The sequence below is a fragment of the Dermacentor andersoni genome, chromosome 8 (genome assembly GCF_023375885.2).
Source record: "Dermacentor andersoni chromosome 8, qqDerAnde1_hic_scaffold, whole genome shotgun sequence".
Classification (NCBI taxonomy): Eukaryota; Metazoa; Arthropoda; class Arachnida; order Ixodida; family Ixodidae; genus Dermacentor; species Dermacentor andersoni.
This window is the reverse complement of record NC_092821.1, coordinates 23,546,203-23,568,830: the sequence shown is the minus strand read 5'-3', so window position 1 is coordinate 23,568,830 and position 22,628 is coordinate 23,546,203. Positions and strand designations below refer to the sequence as shown.

At 51.3% G+C, this 22,628-nt stretch overlaps 1 pseudogene; it reads right to left on the bottom strand.

The window, feature by feature from the left end:
* Positions 1-366: 366 nt before the first annotated feature.
* Positions 367-20,880, bottom strand: LOC140212942 (uncharacterized; annotated as a pseudogene).
* Positions 20,881-22,628: the final 1,748 nt, after the last annotated feature.

Below are 22,628 nucleotides of genomic sequence, written 5' to 3'. Positions count from 1 at the left end.
TTCCTGAATCTAGCTACTGCTACGCGGCACTCCTATCCGTTGAGCTGTGAGGATTCATCGGTTTCCTGTTCTTTTTAATTCAGTTTTGCATAAAATCACATGTTGGTGGTTAGCCACGTAAAATAGGTATCTGATGCCGCCAAAAATACTGAAACCTAAAGCTCAGAACCACCCTTCTGTTCCAGTACACTTCATGCTAGGATACGCGTTTATTAAATGCAAGATAGTGAACTACTTTAGTGAACGCTCACCGTTCTAAAGGCCATGAAGCCCCAAAAAAATGACGAGAACAAAAGCCAAATTGAAAAAAAATTATTGAATCAATGCAATAAAAATCAACTGGGAACCACTTTCCAAGAGCCAGAGTTACAAGATACGCGCTTTTTTGTTTGCTATAGCCACCTTGTCCTTGCTTTGTAACCAATGGTTAAAATCTCTGGAGAAAAAGTGCATCCTTGTCACAATGACAAAGTTCAATATCTTGCATGTGATGGCTGGCATGTGATCTGCAAAGCCCAAACGAGCAAGGCTGCACTTATCGAGCTGTTCTAGTACCTTCCAGAAAATGTTTTCGCAGGCACCAGCCTCATCTAATGTGACAGAAACTACATCATTTACAAGTTTCATCACACTCAACAACTTAGTTGTAGGATGTTTCATGCAGCCTTTCTTGAAACTTCTATAAGCCGTCAGATATGCATCGCGGCAAACAACGGGCACTGGACTGATTATGTCTTCTAAGCACAGAAGGCATGATGTGTGCTTTTCAAATTTTTGCACAACATATCCACACAAGTAGTAGACAATAGCATCGTCCACTTCCCCATTCAAGTAGGAGTGATCGTCGTGCTGGTCTCCAGGGTTCCTGCCTGTTTCTGACGTCATCTCCAGTAGCTTTTCTTCTATGCGTTCACGCAAGGAAGCATGTTTGGCGCGGTAAAACTCTCTCGTGCTCCTCAGTGTGTCCTGTACGCTGACCAGCACATTCCCCGGCACACCTTGCACACTTCCACCCAAAGAAGTTTTTATCGGTGTGGACAAACTCAGAAGGCGGAATATTTGAGTGAAATTTGCCACAGTAGGGTGCGATTCATCCCCTCCGAAGGAAAGGACAAGTGCGAAGTTTTTATTTTTTATTTAGCAAATACTGCCGGCCTGTATTACAAGCCTTAGGCAGGAGTGGGGTACAGAGATAACAGGAACAAAGAAAACGTAAATTGCAACAAAAGAAGCAAACAACGAGACTCGGCTGGAGTGCAAAACACAGTTGAATCAAAAAACAAAACACTCGACTCAAAACAAATTGCATGTGTGCCCTATTGTTGATTCAGGGCTTGTAAGAACAAGTTCACCGTTTCGGAACTGACCACGTTTCCAGGCAGATCATTCCATTGAACAATGGTGTGGGGAAAAAATGAGTATTTAAAAACATTTGTTTGCACAAGATTGCGCCGACTTTTTTGGAATGATAGGAACGCGTAGGGTGGTGGGTAAGGGGCTCAGCTAGAATGCCTTCCTCTAGTTTTATTTTATTATGATAATATAAGTAAAATAATTTTAGCCGTTCGCGGTGACGTCGGATGTCCAACTGTTCGAGTCCTGCGGTGTTCAGCAGGGCTGTTGGGCTTATATTCCAGCTGTAACAATTAAGTATAAACCTGACTGCCTTGCGTTGGACATTTTCTAGTTTCACTTTGTTACTTTCAGTCCAGGGATCTCATACTGCCGCAGCATATTCTAATAGCGGTCGTACATAGGTTTTATAGGCTAAAAGCTGTATTTCTTGAGTAGATTGAGCTAGTGTTCTCCTCAAGTAATGCAGTTGTCTTAGGGCTTTTTTTTTATATACGAGATATGTGCATTCCATCGAAGATCAGAGGTTATGTGAATTCCTAAGTATTTAAAGGTATTTACGACTAAAAGAGGTTTGTTGGCTATGCGATATGTAAAACTTAAGGGATTCTTTTTTCTATGGCGCAGTGGCGCAGGAAAAGACACGTGGTTTGTTAGGCCACAAGCAACTTCATCGCTTCAACACTCATAAATCAGCACTGAACACATTATCACCTCAAAAGGGTCCTGGTTCAACTTTGCCTTCAAAACATAGTGTGCACCCTGATCCAGTAAGAACTCGATGATGTCAAGCGTTGACAACAAAGTAACACGCAAGGACTCCGTGGTCAGTTGAGACGCAAAGAGCTAGAGACCTTTCTCCACGGCGTTCTTTTCTGTGACATTCAACATTTCTAAGAAGTGTTTGATGACCTGAAAGAATGAGGTAAAATGGCAGTAAATAAGCATCTACATGCATGAAAAGGTACTTTGGCTTGCCTGTATTTCCTTTGAGCGCCTTTTAATGCCTCTTTCAGGTAGCTTTATGTTCAAAGCATCAAACAGGTCATTTAGCAATTTGATGAATGCTTCTGCTCCCTCAGAAGCCATCGCGCCTACAGTGCCGGCTTCTCTGTATATGCAGATGCCAATAGCTGCGCCACGGCTGAATAGCTGCAAAAAAGTGCATTTATAAATTAGTTAAAAAATAACCAAAAATACTAAGCGTTGTCTTTCACGGTACCTGTGTAGCAAGTCGCACGCTCATCTTCTGGAGGTTGTCCGGGGCAACATGTGCTCTAGTCAGTTTTGGCACAACTCTTGTATGTTTGCTTTTTTCGGATTCATACAGCGCAACATAATGTGCAAAGTTGATCTGATGATCTCCATCCTGAAAGAACCAAAGTTTTCTGAGCTCCATTGCAACTAAGTGCACATATTTCTTCTTACCATTCTATAGGTGTGCTTTTTCAAATGATTTCTGATGCATTTGACTGTGTGGAACGTCACAGATAAAGAAGATCTTTTGTGAAGGCTCCCAAGGGTGCTCAATGCTGTTGCATGGCGATATCATGTCTCCCCATATTCCTAGGTTCGTCCACATTGAGTGGTTATTACCTGCTCCATCACTTACGACAACAAGCACAGAAGCATTATGCTTGTGAAGCTGCAGCACAGCACTTAACAGGAGCTGTGCAAGGATCCGTCCAGGTGTCGCACGTCTTGTGGCAAAACATGCTATGGGTTGAACCCAGTTCCCAAAAAGTGGAACAAACATCAACACCAGTCCCTGGTCAGCAAGCTGGTCTGTGGTGGCATTTGTCACATCGCCATAATCAACAAAGCCATCCATCTTGTATGAAGTTTTGCTGAAGACAACAGATTGCTTGAGCTTTACCTCATCGAGCAATAGAACACCGCCGCTTCTGAGGCGGCTCTTCTCATGAAAGTGCTCTCGGTTACTCTTTAGCGATGCCTCATTGAAACCGTACCTGCAGGGAATGCCACTAATAATCTGACGAAGGCGTGTTCTTGTAGGAAATTGCAGAAGCTGCATATCAGGTAACAGTTTGTAAGCTTTCGGGCTTGAAATCTGCAGCAGAAGGCATGTCATTAACCACTCTTCTTTGTACCGCCTCCCATTTTTCGATTTTGCCTTTTTTGCCTGAAAAGCAGTCATGAAAACGAGCTGCTGTTTATCTGGACGAATGTCAAGTACACGTTCCACCCTCTCTTCTGTAACATTCTGAAGTTTTTTTTTCATCGTGGTTACTTCTTCCTTCATCTTTTCTCTCTGCATAGTTGCTCTTAATGCCTTTCGACGCAGGGACTTCACTTTAGTGCTCCTATATTTCAACATGTTGCTTGTGTTGCGACGCCGTGAAAAGAGCTTGTGCAAACTCCGGCATTCGTGGCATGTTGCAGTTAGAGACAGAATTGTGCATGATTTGCGATGCCATGTTCCACCATTTTTAATGGCCACAGCTGATGACAAGACACAGGGGTAATTATCAGCAGGGCAACCTTCACAAAAACTCAGCCTTTCAAGACATAAAAGTAGCAACTTTAGGTCATCACATGATTTCAGTTCAATGCCCGCATCAGAAGCATACACCACGGATGGCACACGTTGCCCCTTGGCACTGACCGAGGCGGTCATGTCTAAGACAAACCTTTCTCCCGACGCACTCATCGACATACTTAGGAACACACACACAACTCCCGGTACGTCAAAACCCCTGCCCCCCTATGCAGGCACTCCGAATGCCAATCTCGACGCGGATATTACGGAAGCAGAAGTCAGAGCGGCCCTCCTGACTCTCCGCTCTAATTCCAGTCCAGGAGTTGACGGTATCTCCAATAACATGCTCCGCAATTTGGACGATCAGTCGATTGCCCAGCTCACAGAGTACTTCAACACATGCTGGCAGGAGGGCACCCTTCCGCAATCCTGGCGTCACGCCAAAATCTTATTCATACCCAAGCCCCACAAACCCCTTACACCTGCAAATCTTCGCCCCATCTCCCTAACCTCATACCTGGGCAAGCTTTTGGAGCATGTCGCACTCGCCCGACTCACCCAACACATGGCGGAGCAAGACCTCTACCCGCACAGCATGGTGGGCTTCCGTCCCCACCTGTCGGCACAGGACGCCATGCTCCAGCTCACACAGGATATTTTCGACCCCCTCATACCGGGCCACACAAAAGCCGTCCTCGCCTTGGATCTCTCCAAGGCCTTTGATCGCCTAGACCATCGAGCGATAATGGCGGTGCTCTCCCCCTTGAACATAGGTGAACGTATGTACACCTATATTCAAGCATTCCTTACTAACCGCACAGCCGAAATTCACTTCGGTCCCCACACATCCCGCCCATACACCCTTAGTGGGATTGGCACCCCTCAGAGATCTGTCCTCTTCCCTTTTCTCTTCAATGTCACTCTCATTCCCCTTGCCCGCAAACTACAAACCATCCCTCACCTTCGGCACACACTCTATGCTGATGATATCACTCTATGGACCACCCATGGTAGTGATGGAGACATAGAGAATACTCTGCAGTCGGCAGCTACCCTCACCCAAACATATGCGCGGAGTATGGGACTCTCATGCTCTCCGGAGAAGTCGGAGCTCCTCATACTCCGCCCCACAACCCGAAACTGCCCCACCACCCCTATAACCGTGACACTGGAAAACCGTTACATCCCTGAGGTACACACTCTCCGGGTACTGGGCCTCCACATCCAAAATGACGGGAAAAACTCTCACCATCCACAAACTCAAGCGGATGGCGGTGTCGATATCACACCTAACCGGCCGAGTTTCTGCGCACCACCGGGGTATGAAGGAGCATGACTTATGTTGTCTCATTCATGCCTTCGTCCTCAGCCGCTCTCTCTTCACGCTCCCCTACCTTAAACTCCAGGGCAGAGAAATCTCCACCCTGGATGCCGTGATCCGAACTTAAGACAGCACTACACCTACCCTAAATACCTCCACCGAAAAACTCCTCCAGCTAGGCCTAGATAACACGATAGGTGAGCTTAATGAGGCCCACAGACAGACACAATACATACGTCTCGCGAGAACCACCACCGGCAAACACATCCTACACACCCTCGGTATCAGGATACCAGCCACGGATCCCACACAGCTCCAGGTCCCCCACCACATTCACCGCGAACTTCTTATTAAACGTCTCCCTAAAAACATGCACCTCACCTACCACGAACCCCGCCGCAGAGCTCGCGCACGGGCGCTCCACAAACACTATGGCACGGAACCGGATGCAGTGTGGGTGGATGCCGCATGCACAGGTGAGGTGCGCAAGGTTGTTGCCATCACGAACCCCTCCCTACAACCGATTACCACCCTTCACATATCCCCAACTGCCACTTCGGAGGAGGCTGAAGAGGCCGCCATTGCCCTAGCTATTACGCGCACGGAGGCCCGGTATATATTATCGGGCTCTAAAACTGCGATACTAAATTTTGCTCGCGGCAGAGTTCACGTCCCGGCATTTCGCATACTGAACTCTCTCGCTGCACACCCGCCCCGCCACATGGAGCTCATATGGGTGCCTGCCCACTCTGGGAATCCTGGAAACGAGGCTGCCAACGCTTTAGCCCGAGGTTTTCTCAACCGGGCACCGGCGGCCTCCGATCCAGGGTTCTCACGGGAGCGCATGCATTCATTCACTGAACTGACGCAAGCCTGCAAAGCCGAGCGTCGGCTCTACCCCCCCCCCCCCATCCCTCCCTCGACAATTATCACCAGACACTTTGGAGGCGGCTCCAAACACGCACCTTACCCTCCCCTTATATACGCTCGCGCTATCACCACGTCCACACCGACCCCTCCTGTACCCTCTGCCACCACCCAAAAGCCACTCTCGATCACATTCTTTTCCTCTGCCCGGCGGATCCTCCCCCGCGGGGCCTCGAGCACCTTACTACTTGGGAGGCTTGGGAGACCCTACTGCGCTCCGAGGACCCGGCCAAGCAACGTATCGCCACTGGCCGGGCTGCCAGCGTCATGAGCATCCGGGACATGAACGTTTGAGTGCTGTGGGGCCGTGCGGGGGCCCAAGGACCTGGGAGTCCGTAACTCCCCTGTGTGCAATAAAGTTATCACCACCACCATCTCTCGACACTACCACAGCCCTGTCGATTGCTCGAAGATCTTCTCTCATTACCAGCTTGTACACCACGATTGTAATGCCAACCACCTCAAGTAACCAACCCTGCAACCGTTGGCCTGCTGCTGCCATGCCACATAACTCATTGAAAAGCTGTATGTTGTTCTCCTGCACAACATTGCTGTCAATGTCACCACTGTTTTCCCTAGAAACGCAGAAGTTCGATGTCGCAGCCTCTTTGTCGCTCTTTTTTTGCCCTTTCTAACGCTAAGGCCGAGGCGGTGCACGCACGGCTGGAGCCTTGCGTTTTCACGCTGGCTTCTACAAGTATTTAGGGCAATTGGGAAAAATGCGCGGCACAGCATCTTCCTTAAGAGTCCACTTGTCACGCGGTATGACGACTACGTCACAATGAACTTTGTGAATGAAGTCCTTCACAATATCTTCCTCGAGAAAGTGGAGGTCGCTGTGATGTGTGGTGCGCGACATGGTGCGGTGATCGGGACGGTCAGGAGCAGACGACGCTGAGTGCACGCGCGCCGAGGTTGAAGGAAAACAACGACGCCGAAGAGTGTCCGGCACGAGAATGCGCGGCGCATGAAAGACAACAAAAAGAAAAGCAACCAATTAGAAAAGACCACGGGGCGTCGGGCAGCCAATCCGAGAATGCCAAATCGGCCAGACCAGAAGAAAAAGCGTGGTGCGCTGGCCGAACGGGGGGACACGCAAGAGGGCACGCAGTGAGACGCCGGGGAGACGCCAGGAGCGTCCCAGGAAGCGACGGCAGGAGGAGGTCAACCACCGGAGCGGGCGTTGAAAACGGGCCGTCGGGTGCCGGACCCGAGCCCACCAGGACTTCACCCGACCGGGGCCTCCTGCCAGCCTGTCCCTGTGCGTCGCCCGTCTACCCGAGCGTGCCGTGAGCTCGTCAACGCCGGTGAGCTTCTGCGCCAGTGGGCAGGACGACAACAGTCGGGCTACGGGCCCGAGTTCTACGCCAGCTGCCCGGCCAGAACGCCGCCCCCGTCTGTCGTGCCGCCTGCTGCCCGAGGCCGGCGTTCGAGCTTCTGCGCCCGTGGGCGATACGAGGACAGTCGGGCTTCGGGCCCGAGTTCTACGCCAACTGCCCGGCCAGAACGCCGACGCCATCTACTCACGCCACCAAGCCGCCTGCTTGTCTTCGCCTAGCCAGAGCGGGTGCGCTACGGTCGCCCGGTCGGTCAGCTTACACCTCGACCTATGGTGAGACTGGCACCACTTCTTTCGTCAGCTTGTCGCCGCGTCGCCGCGTCGAGACTGTGACGCATCCCCGCCTTCGTGGCAAGCCCGGACTCGCGCACCCGTTAACCTCATGCAAGCCCTATGTGTGTTCCGTGCCGCAATGTCTGCTTGAGTGTTTATTTTAGGCATGCTTTCTATTTCTATTTGCTTTATGCCTCCTTTTAGTTTGATTAAAAGTCTTTGTGTGTGTGTTCAAACCAACGGCTTTGTCCTCAATTGGGTTCTCGGAGGCTCCTTCTAAGAGAACCAACCGAACCATTGAGTACACGAACCTTTGCCCCATAAGTGGGTCAACACAGTCGCAAACGGCGCATGAGCTGGACAGCTCCTTATGCGATGTGGGTATAGCCTGTCGCCACTGTTGAAGCCGGACCTCGTCAGCAGGTGGCTTAAAAAAATGTCTTTCTTCAGCTGTGGTTCATCAGCCGTGGAACTAGTCACAAAGCAACCAGGCATATTTTCTCAGATTCGGGACACGTCACAGCCATACACGATATTTATGCACTTGCGATAATTAACGGGGATCAACCGTAGTCGCACATTACGTTGAGAAGATGTTCTTGCGTTGATTTGTAGCGAGCAAGTCAAGCTACGTCGCATGATCCGCAAGACGCACAGCTCGGGCGCAAGGACGCCGGACGTGGTCGCGAATTTGACAAGTTGCAGCGGGAGCGCACGCCGCACGAGCTGCGTCGACAGATCTCGTTCGCACTCAAAAGGATAGTGATCACTGCACAACACAGTTGAAGGTAACGAAGAAACACTTGGCACGGGGCCAAGCCTGCGTTGACTTCGCCAGAGAAGTTGCAAAAAGCAGACGCACCGCCAACACTCGCCAAAACAGCCGTCGCCACCGTCAGACCCAACGAGACTGGTCAAACATAGTCACTGGAAAAAATTTAAGAGAACCGCATTCGTTTTCCCCGCGCCGCCGGCGCGTTCATTGGCCCAACCGTACCACGTGATCTTGGAGTGCCATATACCTTCCAAGCGCCGGGCGGGCCGGCTGAGTTAGAGCGCATGCAGCGCAGGTTCCCTACGTTTTTTGGTGTTCCGATTGTCGCGCTTGCGTTTGACTGCAAGGAAATCATGCCTGGCTGCTGCGCCATCGGATGCAGCAACTGAACTGAGTCTGGAAAGACTTTTTTTCTAGATTTTGACTGCGAAAAATGACCGAGGGCTTCGTTCTGCGTAGTTACACAAAATCGGCCGGGAGAACTTCAAGCCTACAAAAAACACCCGCATGTGCGAGGTATAAGTACACCTTGCTTGTGCTTTTCGGCACTGTTTTAGAAGATATTTAAGCGAAGTGCACGCGGTGTTAGCGATGCTACGAAAATAGGAGTTCATTGCAGGGATCGTTCGCGTCTTGCACGTTTGACGCGGGCACACGGGTACGCGCTTGTTGCTCAACACACGCGGTTATTCCGTGCTCCTGGCCTATGTAACATAGAAAAAAGAAGTGCTGCGTCACCAGCGGGCGTTCCTGCTTTTTTTTTTTTTACACAGGCAGCAAATCTTGGCAGTCTAAGAAAACAGTCATAAATATGTTGAGAAAAGTAGCCGCTCATAAACGCACTAGACAGCCGCGCTCATAAATCACAATGTAGCAAACTATCGCTCATTATCATTGTACACAAGTACATATACGTTGCTGCAATCACACAAATGGCTCATATTGGCCATCCCCAAGATTTAGTGCGCAAAATGGTCATCGAAGTTGGTTTTTACGCCTGCTGTGCACAGATCGTGTTAGGATCACGGCGCAAACGCCTGTGCGCACACGGCAGTCGCAGTGTGTCGTGCGTATACGGCGGACGAAGTCGCCCGGCAGAATCGAGAACGCGCGGTATCCGTTTACGAACTAAATTAAATGTATCTGGTTGAGCTTGTGAAATTATGCAATGAACGTACGTGCCTGTGACAGTGTCAAGTGTTAGTTTCGTCCTGATTGGAAACATTCAATAAAAGCCGACGGCGGTCCACGATGTTCATGCCCAAAAGCACAAGCATGTCTCATTCCGGCGTGAAGTGACGAAATGTTTCCTTCGTAGCTCGCTCCGCGGAAGGGAAAAAAACACGTGTATAAGCTCCCGATAGCAGGGCTAAGCTGCTGCCCACAATTGTAGCACAGTTCCAGCAGTAAACACGATCGGTGTGCAAAACAACCACCGCCTGCATTACTTCGCACAAAATAACCTATTATTTTCGTTCTTAGCAGCCGTTATCTCTGGGCACAAAGTATTTGTACTTCAGTAAACACTCAGCCCGATGTGTCACCGAATATCAAGCTCTTCCTACACGGCGGCCTTCCCGCGACGCAGTCGGCTTGGAAGGTATATGGCGGTGGCCGCTCAGTGTTGCCAGTCAAATCCAGACCTTTGCGGTACTCTGAAATTTTTTCCAGTGACTCTAGGTCAAACAGCGACGAGCGCGCCCTCGCTCGGCGGAACGTCGAAGGGTGACACCCGCGGCACTGGAGTTTGCAATCTGAAAGAGGTAATCTAGTAACGGTGATCATGTCGGTGAGGTCTTGTTCAGGCGCTCCGTGATATCATTCCACTGCGGGTGGTAGGCATTTGTCCTATCTATAGTGAGGCATGTCGGGCTGCATTGCAGAATTGGTTGGGTGAGCTCTGCTGTAAAGATCGTTCCTCTGTCGGTGATGAGGACTTCTGGGGCATCATGTGGCAGCAACATGTTCGCGATGAAAAATTCCGCCACTTCGGCTGCACTACTTTTAGGCAGAGCTTTAGTTTCAGCGAAGCCGGTGAGGTAGTCCAGTCTACACGACGATCCACTTATTTCCGAATGTTGACCTTTGAAACGGTCCCGAGAAATCCATCCCGATCTGCTTGAAAGGTCGCCAAGGAGGCTTGACCAGTTATAGTAATCCGCTGGCCTAGTGGGTGGTGTCTTGCGTCGCTGACAGTCTCGGCATGTCTTGACGTAACGGGCGACGTCGGCGGTCAGGCGCGGCCAGTAGTACCTTTGCTGTATCCTCGATAGCTTATGGGAGAATCCGAGGTGTCCAGGGGTCGGATCGTCATTTAGAGTGTCCAGTATTTCTGGACGCAGTGCTGACGCATCAAGAAGAAGGTAGTTGGCGCGGACTGGTGAGAAGTTCTTCTCCACGAGTAGGTTGTTTTGAAGCATGAACGAAGAGTATCCGCGCCTAAATGCCCTAGGGAAAACATCGGTATTCCCTCCTCAATAACCGACGAGGTCTTCTAGCCCCGGGTCTGCTCGTTGCTTTTCAACGAAGTCTTCCGCGCCTATTCGAAGGAAGGCGAAGGAATGCGCGTCATCTTGCAGCGGCGGGTCTATGGGGGCGCATGATAGGCAGTCGTCATCAGAGTGTTTCCGTCCGGACTTACACTGATGCAGCATTGTTGTAGTCTGAGGCGCCACCGCGCCAGCCATCCTCAAGGGTCCTTTAAATTAGCTAGCCTACATAACGAGTGATGGTCGCTGACGACTTTGGATGGCCTGCCGTATAGGTAAATGCAGAATTTCGCTGCAGCCCAGATGATGGCGAGGCATTCCTTTTCAGTCCTAGAATATTTGCCTTCCGCTTTTGACAGCCACCAGCATGCGTAAGGTATCATCCGTTCAAGTCCGTCTTTCCTCTGGACTAGAACGGCGCCGATGCCTAGGGTACTGGCGTCAATGTGGATTTCGGTATCGGTGTCCTCGTCGAAGTGCGCAAGCACTGGCGTCGACTGCATGCGTCGTTTGAGTTCTTTAAATGCGTCCGCCTGCGGCATTTCCCATTTGAGCTCGACGTCACAAATTGTTAGATGTGTCAGCGGCTCAGCGACGAACGAAAATCCTTGACAAAGCGCCTGTAGTAGGCGCACAAGCGAAGGAATTTACGCACTGCCTTCTTGTAGATGGGCAGCGGGAACTTTGCGATGGCCGCTGTCTTCTGCGGGTTGGGGCAGACTCCAGATTTGCTGATGGCGTGGCCCAGGAACAGAAGCTCACCATCAGCGAAGTGGTGGTTTTCCGGATTGAGAGTGAGCCCTTATGACTTGATTGCCTCTAGTACTATCGCAAGCCACCTAAGGTAATCGTCGAAATTTCCGGCGAGGACGACGACGTCATCCAAGTAAACAAGACAGGTCTGCCACTTGAACCCTGCTAAAAGCATGTCCATGACGCGCTGGAAAGTTCCCAGAACCTTGCACAGTCCGAATGACCTGACCTGGTACTCGTAGAGGCCGTCTGGCGTGATAAAGGCGGTCTTTTCGCGATCTCTCTCGTCGACTTCTACGTGCCAGTAGCCAGACTTGAGATCCATCGACGGGAAGTATTTAGCGTTGCAGAACCGATCCAATGCGTCTTCTGTGTGTGGTAGGGGGTAACGTCCCGGTTAGTGATTTTGTTCAGTCGACGATAATCGACGCAGAAACGTATGCTGTCGTCCTTTTTCTTCACCAAGACAAAAGGAATGCCCACTGGTTTTTTGACTGCTGGATGATTTCGCGCAGCATTTCATCGACTTGTCTATCTTTCCGTTCTCGGGTGGAAACTTGGTAAGGGCTCTGACGGAGTGGTCGAGCTCACTCTTCGGTTATAATGCGATACTTTGCGACTGGTGTTTGTCGAATCCTCAATGACGTTAAAAAGCAGTCTGTATCATCGGAGCATACATCTCAAGTGTTCCTGCTTAATCATGGGGAGGCTTGGATTTATATCGAAGTCTGGATCAGGAATTATGGTCATCGGGGTAGATGAGGCAGAATCCGAGAGGACAAAAGCTTTGCTAGTTCCCACAATTTCCTCGATGTACACGATCGTGGTGCCCTTCTTGATGTGCATAAACTCGTGGCTAAAGTATGTCAACATCACTTTCGTTTTCCGTCCGTGCTGTTGAGCGATCCCTCGTTCGACGCAAAATTTCACTGTTGAGCAGTAGGTCTCGATGGTCGCCCTCGATGACACCTTCTACGTCTGCGGGTGTTTCGGTGCCAAAGGAAATAACTATGCTGGAGCGAGGGCGATTATCACTTGATCTTCGGGGAAGCTCAAAGCATGGTGGCTACGACCGCTTTCTGGCGCTATCACTTTATCTTCCGACAGCGTTATCGCCTTCAACTTCAGATAGATGATTGCACTGTGTTGGTTCAGGAAGGCCATGCCGAGGAGGACGTCTCGTGAACACTGTTGTAGGATAACGAAGGTGGCAGGGTAGGTCCGTCCATTAGCCTTAATTTTTGCCGTGCAGATTCCCGTTGGTGTTATTAGGTGTCCTCCTGTTGTACGGATTTTATGGCCTACGCATGTAGTCTTAACTTTCTTCAACTGGATTGTAAGGAGTCCGCTCATCACGCAGCAGTCGGCTCTTGTGCCACTAAGGCGGTGACTGCGGGGCCATCGAGAGCACATCCAGGTCGGTGGTTCTTTGTCTTGCGTTACAGTTAGGTCTTGACGTCAGACCAGGGCTACACCGTGCTGACGAGGGGCTGGTACGTCGCGACGTCAGGTCTTTGCTTGGTGCGTTGTTTGCTTCCAGGCTTCGTCGGGATAGCGGCGTGTCGTTATGCTCTCGTCGTGTCTCTTCATCATTTTCGTCGGCGGCGGGGGATCCTCGTCAGTTCCACAAACAGCAATCGCACCTAAGTCGGTTGCTGCTTTTAGTTTTCCGGATGTAGTCTCAAGGGCCGGCCTCGCGCTAGGCCAGTGTGTGGACGGCACTGTGGCGTCACCTAGCGGCCTGGTGACGTCGAACACGACGGTGGTCGAGGGCTGTAATAAGTAGCAGCGAGGCAGTCGGCGATATCACGAGGGCGTTGACATTCCTATGGGTGCGGTGCGTATACGTCGAACCCTCGCAGTCCCATCTCGCGGTAAGGACATCGGGGGTAGATGTGACCGGCTCCTCTGCAGCGATAGCATAGCGGACGGTGATCGGGGGTTGGCCAAGTTTCCGTCCCCCTCGAGTAGCTGCGCTATGTGACGGGCGAGCGTGCTGCAGCAGCGGCGGTGAACGACGGAATTGCGGCGTTACAGGGCCCTGACGTGGGCACGAAGGGGGACCTTGACGGCGGGCGACGGCGACGCAGGTCATCGCTTCTGGCTGGGACTGCGCTGATTGTGGTTCCTCCTCAGGAACTCCAAGCGATCGCTGAACCTCTTTGACGATGTCCGCCATTGAGGCCACTTGAGGCTGTCACCTTGGAAAGAGCTTCTGAAGTCCCTGGCGAACGACCACTCTGATCGTCTCCCGCAGGTCGTAGCTGCCGAGTGCTTGAACGACGGTATCGACGGTTTGCGTTCAGTGGTCGATGACTATATTTCCTTGTCCGCATATGGAGCCTCTTTTCAACAGTTGTGGCCTCGGAAATATATTTGGCAACCGTCTTGGGTGGGCTGCGTATCAATCGGGCGAAGAGCTCTTACTTTAACCCACGCATCAGGAGCCCAATTTTCCTCTCCTCAGCCATATCCGGGTCAGCGTGGCGGAAAAGGCGCGTCATCTCCTCGGTGAAGATCACTATGGTCTCGTTGGATAGTTCAATTCGGGCTTCCAGCAGAGCATCGGCCCTTTCTTTGCGCACGAAGCTCGTAAATGTCCGCAAGAAGCCGCTACAGAACAGGCCCCATGTTATCAAGGGTCGACTCCCGGTTTTTAAACCAGGTTCTTGCGGTTTATTTTAAGGCGAAGTATACATGCCGACGTTTCTCCTCGGAGTCACAGTTTCTGAATCTTCAGACGATGATCTTCGGAAGGTCGGTGGCTTCCTGGGCTGTTGCAGCACGACGGGGGACGCTGGGGCTGCCATTCGGTTTAACTTGACGACAATCTTGCTTCTCGTCTCAGGCAAAAGTCCGTGCTCCGGGGGCAGTCCTTGCAGCCTGCGGCTACCTTGGTGGTTCTTGGCTACGTTGGTGTTGTCTTCCGCGCTCGGGCTTCGGTCAGGGCTTTGTTGGGGCGTCTAGAATAAACGCAATGCACCTCCACAAGATGCCACGTGGTAGTGACGGTAAAGGACACAGTAGGAATACTGTGTAATATGAAACTAACTAATATTGGGCGACCATGTGCCCACAATAACAGGCTACACTTAGAGCACAATGTTAACGGCGAACACAGTCGGCGATTGTCAAAAATCTTATCTGTGAGGCATGCGCGTCAGCTTTTATACATGAGCTATCGTAGGTTTCAGAGTAATCGCTGGTGCCCGCATGTCTTCTAGAAAGTTCTACACAATTCACGTCGCACATTTGATCAGATTACACAAGCTTCGGTGGCAACAAATAGCAGCAAGAACCGTCGATAACCTTCGAGAAACTTCCGGTAAGTTGGGCGCGTCCCGCGAAGAGAAATATAATTTTTTAGATGGCGAAAAGCGCTTACCCCAAAAGATATACAAGTGTACGTGTCAATATGAGACGCATGTGTTGCCAATGGAATTCGCTTTAGTGTCCAACATGGCACTCAAGTATAGCCAGGGCACTGGGCTTGTCCTGTCTGCTTATGTGCAGTGTTCCTTGACACAACTTGCAACTTCGGCGAAAATTTGTCAACTAGCCTAGCTGACAAGATGTTCTGATGATGTGTCTGTCTTTACAGGCTCTACACCACCGCAGTGAGACCAAAAGCGGAAAGCATACTCACCAGAGACCGCAGGCGGCATCAACCCACTGAGAGATGATACATAAACGTATCGCAAGTCAGCGACACTGCAGAGCTGCCGAAAGATTACCACGGGGGAAGCACTAGAGAAGTTCGTGTGCCAGTTGAGCGCACACAGTTAGCAAACTCTTGCAGTGCCAGGTGACACTCCACTATCGCAAGAGGAAGCGAACAATGCGGGAAAATTTTCTTCGGGGCAGGTTGGTTGTGCGGTGTGTCCTCTTTACTGAAAGGTGAGCTAAGCAGCAGTCTACTATAAAAAATGTCGCTGTAAGAAGCCTCGTACAGACATGCAGGAGTGGTGCTGCTATGCGTGGTTTATGCTGTGCATAAATGACATCAATCTAGATTTTCAAAACAGCGTGAGAGAAAACCCGTTACAAAAACACAGCTACAAAAATTTAAAGTTAGGAAAAATAGTCATACTGACACTTTATTCCTTTTGTAATTCGTGGCTATGGTGTTGGGCTGCTGAGCACGAGGTCCCGGGATCGAATCCCGGCCATGGCGGCAGCATTTCAATGGGGGCGAAATGCGAAAACACCCTTGTGCTTAGATTTAAGTGCACGTTAAAGAACACCAGGTGGTCGAAATTTCCGGAGTCCTCCACTACGGCGTGCCTCATAATCAGAAAGTGGTTTTGGCACGTAGAACCCCATAATTAATTTTTGCTTTGTTTTTGTAATTCCGATAGCTCTTAGGGCAGTCTCCTGGTGAGCTTATCGTTAGAAAATATTTCAGCCCATTTTAGTATTTGCGTAAAAATTGTGCAACGTATGCTTTGGGCAGGCAGTCATTGCTCCCCACACTTGCACCCACCTCTTCGTAGATTATTACGTAGCTAGCATACATGGATCTAGGGATGCTAGAATCTTCCTAAGCTCACTTTAGTAATTTTGTCCAAGTACTAATGTTGCCTGGCACTCTTGACTTCAGTGGTTTCATTAATATGGGAGAAGTGGCAGGGGTACTCCCTTCGGCAAACTCACAAATAAGCTTAATAAGCAAGGAAAGCGAGCTGTACCAGGAGAGAGAGAGAAAAAAAAAACATTTATTAGGCCCATCGAGGTCGTTGCTCTTGAGGTAGAGTGGATGGTGTCCTCATCCCAAGCCTCCACTGGCCATGGCTGCTCGACGTACTTGCTGGGCGAGAGCTTCTTTTCCCGCCAGGGTATCGCCGGTCAGCTGTACCTCCCACCGCTCAAATGACGTGCTAGGCGTCTTTAAGTGTTGAGGTTTGCTCCCGCACCCCCACGAGATATGAAAGAGTGTAGGGCGTGTGTCGCCGCACCAGGTGCAGATGCCGCGATATGTATGTGGGAACATTTTGCTGTATCTGTGTAGGTTTGGGAATGTGTTGGTCTGAATAAGTCTGAGAGCTACTGCCTCTTCAGTGGGGAGCTTTCTGTGAGACGGAGGATAAATCATGTGGTTGAGTCGCTGGATCTCGCGTTTGTCGCAGTAATTGGATGCCAGGGTCACGAACGTAAAGGGTGGGGATGTATGAGACGATTGGTTTTTCCCCGCTTGGTTGATTAGCGCTCGAGCTAAGGCGTTCGCCCTTTCCTTCCCCTTCAAACCCGCGTGGCCCGGCGTCCACGTGATTTGATGGGATTCTTGCAGCCTCGGGCCTCAAATCTGAGCCGCCAGCAGTGGTGTTCGCGCGTTGGTGAAGTCACGGAGGCCTGTTTCCAGTTGGTAACGACATGAACTTCCCTGCCTACCCTGTCTTCTTGCTTTTATCCTAGCGCCGCAGCTATGGTCTCAGCCGCAGCTTGGGTCTCTGCCCTGACGGAGGCCGCGAGGGTGAATGAGTTGTGTCTCCCGTTCACGGCGGGTACCGCGAAGAGGCCGCCTACAGGGTACTCCGCCACGTCCACGTACGTTACGTACGGGTCGCCCTTGAATTGTCGGCGCTGTCTGTCGGCGCGAGCCTTGCGTCATCCTTCATGGAGTTCATGACTTATTTGCTTCGGCATGGGGTTCGCCTTGATCTTGCCTCTGACCTCAGGCGGGAGTGATCGTTGCCCATCGAGGGCACGGAGCTTCGTTGCCGTTCCGGTGCAGTGGAGGATGGCTCTGCCCACCGCCGTGTTCTGTAGTCTGGCTTTTTGCGAAGCCATAATTGCGTCCGACAGGTCAGCGAAGGTGTTGGGAATTCCGAGGGCCGCTAACTTCTCGTTTGAGGTGTTGACTGGGAGACCCAAGGCCGTTTTCACGCGCCTCTGATGAAGGCATTGACTTGTTCTTGGTCGCGTTTATTTATCCAGTGGTAGTGATAGGGCATGTTATACGTTACTCTGCTGATCAGCAGAGCCTGGACGAGGCGAAAGGGGTCCTTCTCACATGCCCTTGCGGATTCTTGTAATTCGTTTGATAATCCGCGAGATCTGGTTGGTGGCAGACCTTAGGGTTTGGATGGTGTGGGAGGCTTTCAGGTTGCTCTGGATCCATAAACCCAGAATCCTAGTCGTATTGTCTTCCGTGATCTTCTTGCCCTCTAGATAGAGGCCGATTGGGCCGGGGGACTTGTAGATTCATCCTCCGTGCACCCGGATCACCTCGTACTTTTCGGGCGCGCAACGCATCCCGCTCCCTGCCGCAAATATCTCCATGGCCGTCGCGGCCTTCTGAAGGGTCGCCTCTTTTCGAGCTACGGAGCCCTTAGTGGCTCAGAGCGTGATGTCGTTTGCGTACAGGGCGTAACCTAGGTCCGGGATCTTCCGCAGCTCTTTGGTCAGCGCTAGCATCGCGACGTTGAAGAGAATCGGGGAGACTATCGCCCGTTGCGGTCTTCCTTCGTTCGGCACGTCGATCGTATCCGATCGAGTGTGGCCTATTCTGATGGTTACCGTACGGCCCGTCAGGACCGATTTGACGTAAGTAAAGATGCGCTCCCTGCAGCTGATGTTCAGTCCCTAGAGAATGGCCTCGTGAGAGATGTTATCGAAGGCCCCTTTCAGGTCGAGTGTGAGCAGGAGGTGTTCTCCCTTCGGGATGCCCTTGAGAACTTCTTCCCTTGGGATTAGGAAAATATCGTGTGCAGAAAGTCCCGGCCTGAAGCCAATCATGGTGTGCGGGAAGGGGTCACCGTCCTCAATGTAATGTTGCAGGCGGGTTTCGATGACCCTCTCGTACAGCTTGCCGAGGCACGAAGGCAGCGAGATGGGACGCAGGGCGTCGATCGTGGGCTTCTTGCCGAGTTTACGAATGGTCACGATTTCTACGTGTTTACACTCCTTCGGTACGTGGTCCATGCTCCAGAGTTCCTCGTTTAGGTATTCAGTCAAGTCCAGGATGGGTATCGGGCTCAGGTTTCTAATCATGGCATTGGTGATTTTGTCAATCCCGGGAGCAGTATTGCGCTGTGAGGCTCGTGCCGCGGCATACACCTCTTCCTTCGTGATCGGAGCGTCAAATTCTGGTCTTGGTTCTCCTTCGTATTTCAGGAGGCAGGGTCGTATGGGGTCACTACGCAGGTATCTGGTTTTTAGGGTGTCAATCAGATCCTGGCCGTTTCCGGGGAACTTGCGAGCGATTTCTAGAAGCGTCCGACTGGTTGTCAATTTCACCTTGCCGGGCTCGATCAGGCAACGTAGGAAGGCCCACGTCTGCACAGTACTCAGGGTACCCTTGAGCTAGGTGCAAAACTGTACACAATTTTGGTGCATCAGCTCGTTCGCGTAATTTCTGGCTTCATCTCTTATATGCTCGATTCGTAGACGTAGTTTCCGGTTTAACCGCTGTCGCTTCCACCGTTTGAGGAGGCCCTCAAAGGAAGCCGGTGGTTGGATTCGGGCGTCTCGACCGTGCGCTGTATGGTTTTAGTGATTTGGATGTGGGCGTCCCGGAGGTGCTGCATCCATTCCGCTATGTCTGCTATACCGTCTTCGGGCGGGCGCGGTACTGCCTGAACGCCTCCCAGTCCGTGAGCGTAATTTCCCCAATTGTTCTGTTGAGTTTCGGGGTGGATACCGAGATGTTGAGGATGTAGTGATCGCTGCCCAGTGTTTCGCCCAAGTGCGTCCGTGAGTTTTCCCGTGCGTTTTTGAGAAATGACAGGTCGGAAAACGTGACTCAACTTACACTGTTACCTACTATGGTTGGTTGGAGCAGGTTGGCCTGTTTGGTCAACCGCATCGAGGAGCGACCTTCCCTATTGCGTGTTTTGTTGGTAGCCCCAAGTCGTGTGTCTAGCGTTCATGTCTCCCACCACTACCAGCTGGTTGAAGCCAGCGGCTCTCGTGCTGTCGTAAATGATGTTGCGGAAGTCATCCTTCTGAGCCCTCGGCGGACTATACAAATTAAGGATGAAAGTGCGTCTACGTCTACCCCTCTTCTGCGGGAGGACTTGCACTAGCATGTGATTAACGTCATGATGTTGATAACGTTGTCTCACGACCGTCACCGTTTTGTGAACTAAAACCGCGACCTTCGATGATCCCGCGCGTTTAATTCCGTAGTAACGCCGTAGCTTGATCGGCTGGTTCCCGACCCCTTGAAGGCAGATGACGTCGGGGCGGAGGTGCGGGAGGTGAGTATGGGTGAGTTTGAATGAAAAGCTGGAGTGAACTTGCCTTCTTGTTGAAATAGCGACAGTTCCACTGCCAGATCTCGAGGTGTTCGGGCGCGCTGCGTGTGGTGCTAACCATTGGTGACGTTCATGCCACCACCGTCACTTTTGTCGGCGTCTCTGAAGTCGTCCGTGTTGTTTATGCGCCTGTACGCCTTGATGCGTGAATCGCTGCTCTCGTCGTCGACCCGCTTGCGCGAGCCAAACTCAACCTTGCATATTCTTCTTTCAATGTCTTCAAGGCTTAGTGTCTTCTCCTAAACTTTATTATTTAATTCGCCCATCTGGTAAAGCATCTGTTGAACCGTAGCATAAATGCTTTCGAGGACTACATCTGACTGGCCGGCCGCTGACGAGACCGCACCGAGGAGTGAGGAGGGCGTAGTGGTTCTTGAGGGGGGAGGAATGGAAATGGTGGGGTGGTGGTCTGTCCTTCCGCTTTGCGGCCCTGCTTGTGTATTGGTGCTTGTTTTGCTTAGCAACGCTTATAAGCGTTGCATGCGTTGATTTAGGTCGTTAACCTGAGCTTTGAGTTATTTTTACTTTCTTCCCTGATGCGCGTACATTCTGGGGAGCATTTACTATTGTCACTGGTATTTAGGACGGATGAGGTTTTTCAGTTTCAGTTTTCAGTTTTTTTATTCGTAATTCCAAAAACAATAAGTAAACAACAAATAGTATGCAGACGAGGGTCCCAAAGTCAATGACTGCAACGGGACCCTCGATAGACTGATTCCCGCTCACCTTGTTGTTGGCTTGGTTCTTCTTGCCGGATTGGTTCTTCTGCTTCGATGTTAACGTCAAGGTAGAAGGCTGCCGCTGCCCTGCCTTCTCTCCTGGCTTTGGCCACTCTGGGCGGAATCGGGACCTGGACCTGGACTGTGACCGAGATCGTGACCGGGACTGGGATCATGACCTAGACTGGGCGCGGGACCTTGAGCGACTCGCCTAAGACTCCGAGCTGAACCACAGCAGGCGGCTTCGCCTTGGCCTTCCTCCATCATTGACGTCATCTTCCTTCCTCCTTGTGGGTGCAGGGTGCTTTTTGGTGGCAGTGCTGTTGTATTTGAGCTTTTGCTTGCACTCACGAGACCTCGTGGCGTGGGCTTCGCCGCAGACGACGCAGTTGAGCGAGCACTCATGGTCGTCCGTCGGGTCGTGCGTCCCGCAACCGAGACAGATCTTCATGTTCGGGGTAGGATAAACGTCCGATCGGCGTCCCATGCGTTGGCACACGGAGCAGATTTGTTTTGTGGGCTTATAGGGGTGGCACTCGGTCTCCCCTCCGTAGTAGTAGACATACCGTGGAAGTACGTGAGAGCTAGACGTGATCACGGCCGTCTTGCTCTTTCCCAGTATGCGGACCTGCAGGATTGTCATGCCTTGGGTCCTCACCCTTAGGTGAGTCATAAGCTCCTCGGGCGGCGTATCCGGGTCGATTCCATGAATGACGCCCTGGGCCACTCCGTCCGGTGCCGCAACGTAAGAGTTGACTTCATAAATGTTGCCACCAAACACAATACGCGTGATCTTGCGCACAATATCAGCGACCTCCTAATCTGGGGTACTAACAATGATTATGTTGGAACCAGGTCTCAAGCGCCCGAGGAAATGCGAATTGTCAACTTTCCCTCCGCCGGTGGCCGAGACGGCTTTCGAGATTTGGTGGTTGGTGAAACTCTTCACCTGAAGGCCTTTCTTGGGTCACATGATGATCTTGAAGTCGCTACGTGGCAGGAGGGCGGGCGTCGTCGCCTCTTCTTAAAAAAAAAGGCTTCTTTGATGCCCCAGCGCCTGAAGCTGCGAAAGATGTTGATAACGCGGTGGTGGAGGAGAGTGATAGCGGGGAGATCACCCAGCCTGCCACGCGCACATGCTCGCCTCTGGCGAGCTTCTTCATTGTTCTTCGCTTGACGTGTAAAGACCAATTGGCATAAGGACATTCCGATGGCGTCCCTTGGGAACGGTCCTCCTCCATAATGGCAGAGTCGTCATGGTGATCTTCCGAGATGTCTTGGAAGTCCATGGCTGTGGTTTCTTGTGACGAAGGCCCGGCGGCAGCTTGAACAATAGCACCGTTGGTGAGTGGGGCTGTAGCAACAACTCCTTCTCCGCTCCCTCTTGTAGAAGTAGAAGCGGCCGGCTGGGATCCAGCAATGTGCGCCATAGTGAGCGTCGAGAAACCGTAGCAAACGAGCGAGCGGCCGCAAAGGCGCCGGAACGCCTCGCATACCACCACGCTGCCACGTACGGTGGCGTGAGGCTTAACACGGCAGTGCCAGCCCAGAGAACTTCAAAGTCCAAAAGCGCAAAATAATGTGCACTCACAGTCTTCAACCTTCTCATGGAACAAGTGTTCTAGAAAATTTAAAATGCTTGCGCTTCATATTGTGTTGACACCAAAATTCTCACGACGGATGACCTCGAGCCAATGATGAAACTCCTAACATAGCTCTAACACCTCTCCTATGCTTCAGACAAGTAGCACGGCACTGAGACTATAGGCTCTGGTAAAGGGGGTAATGTATGTTCATAGGGAGGATCGCCTTGAAAAACCATTCAAAAGAGAGTAGTTCTGAGCAGGTTGCCCTGCTGTATAGATTGCAGCTGACTTGCGTTGCTTTTAGAAAAAAAATATCCATGTTGCTTACCTATGCGTTC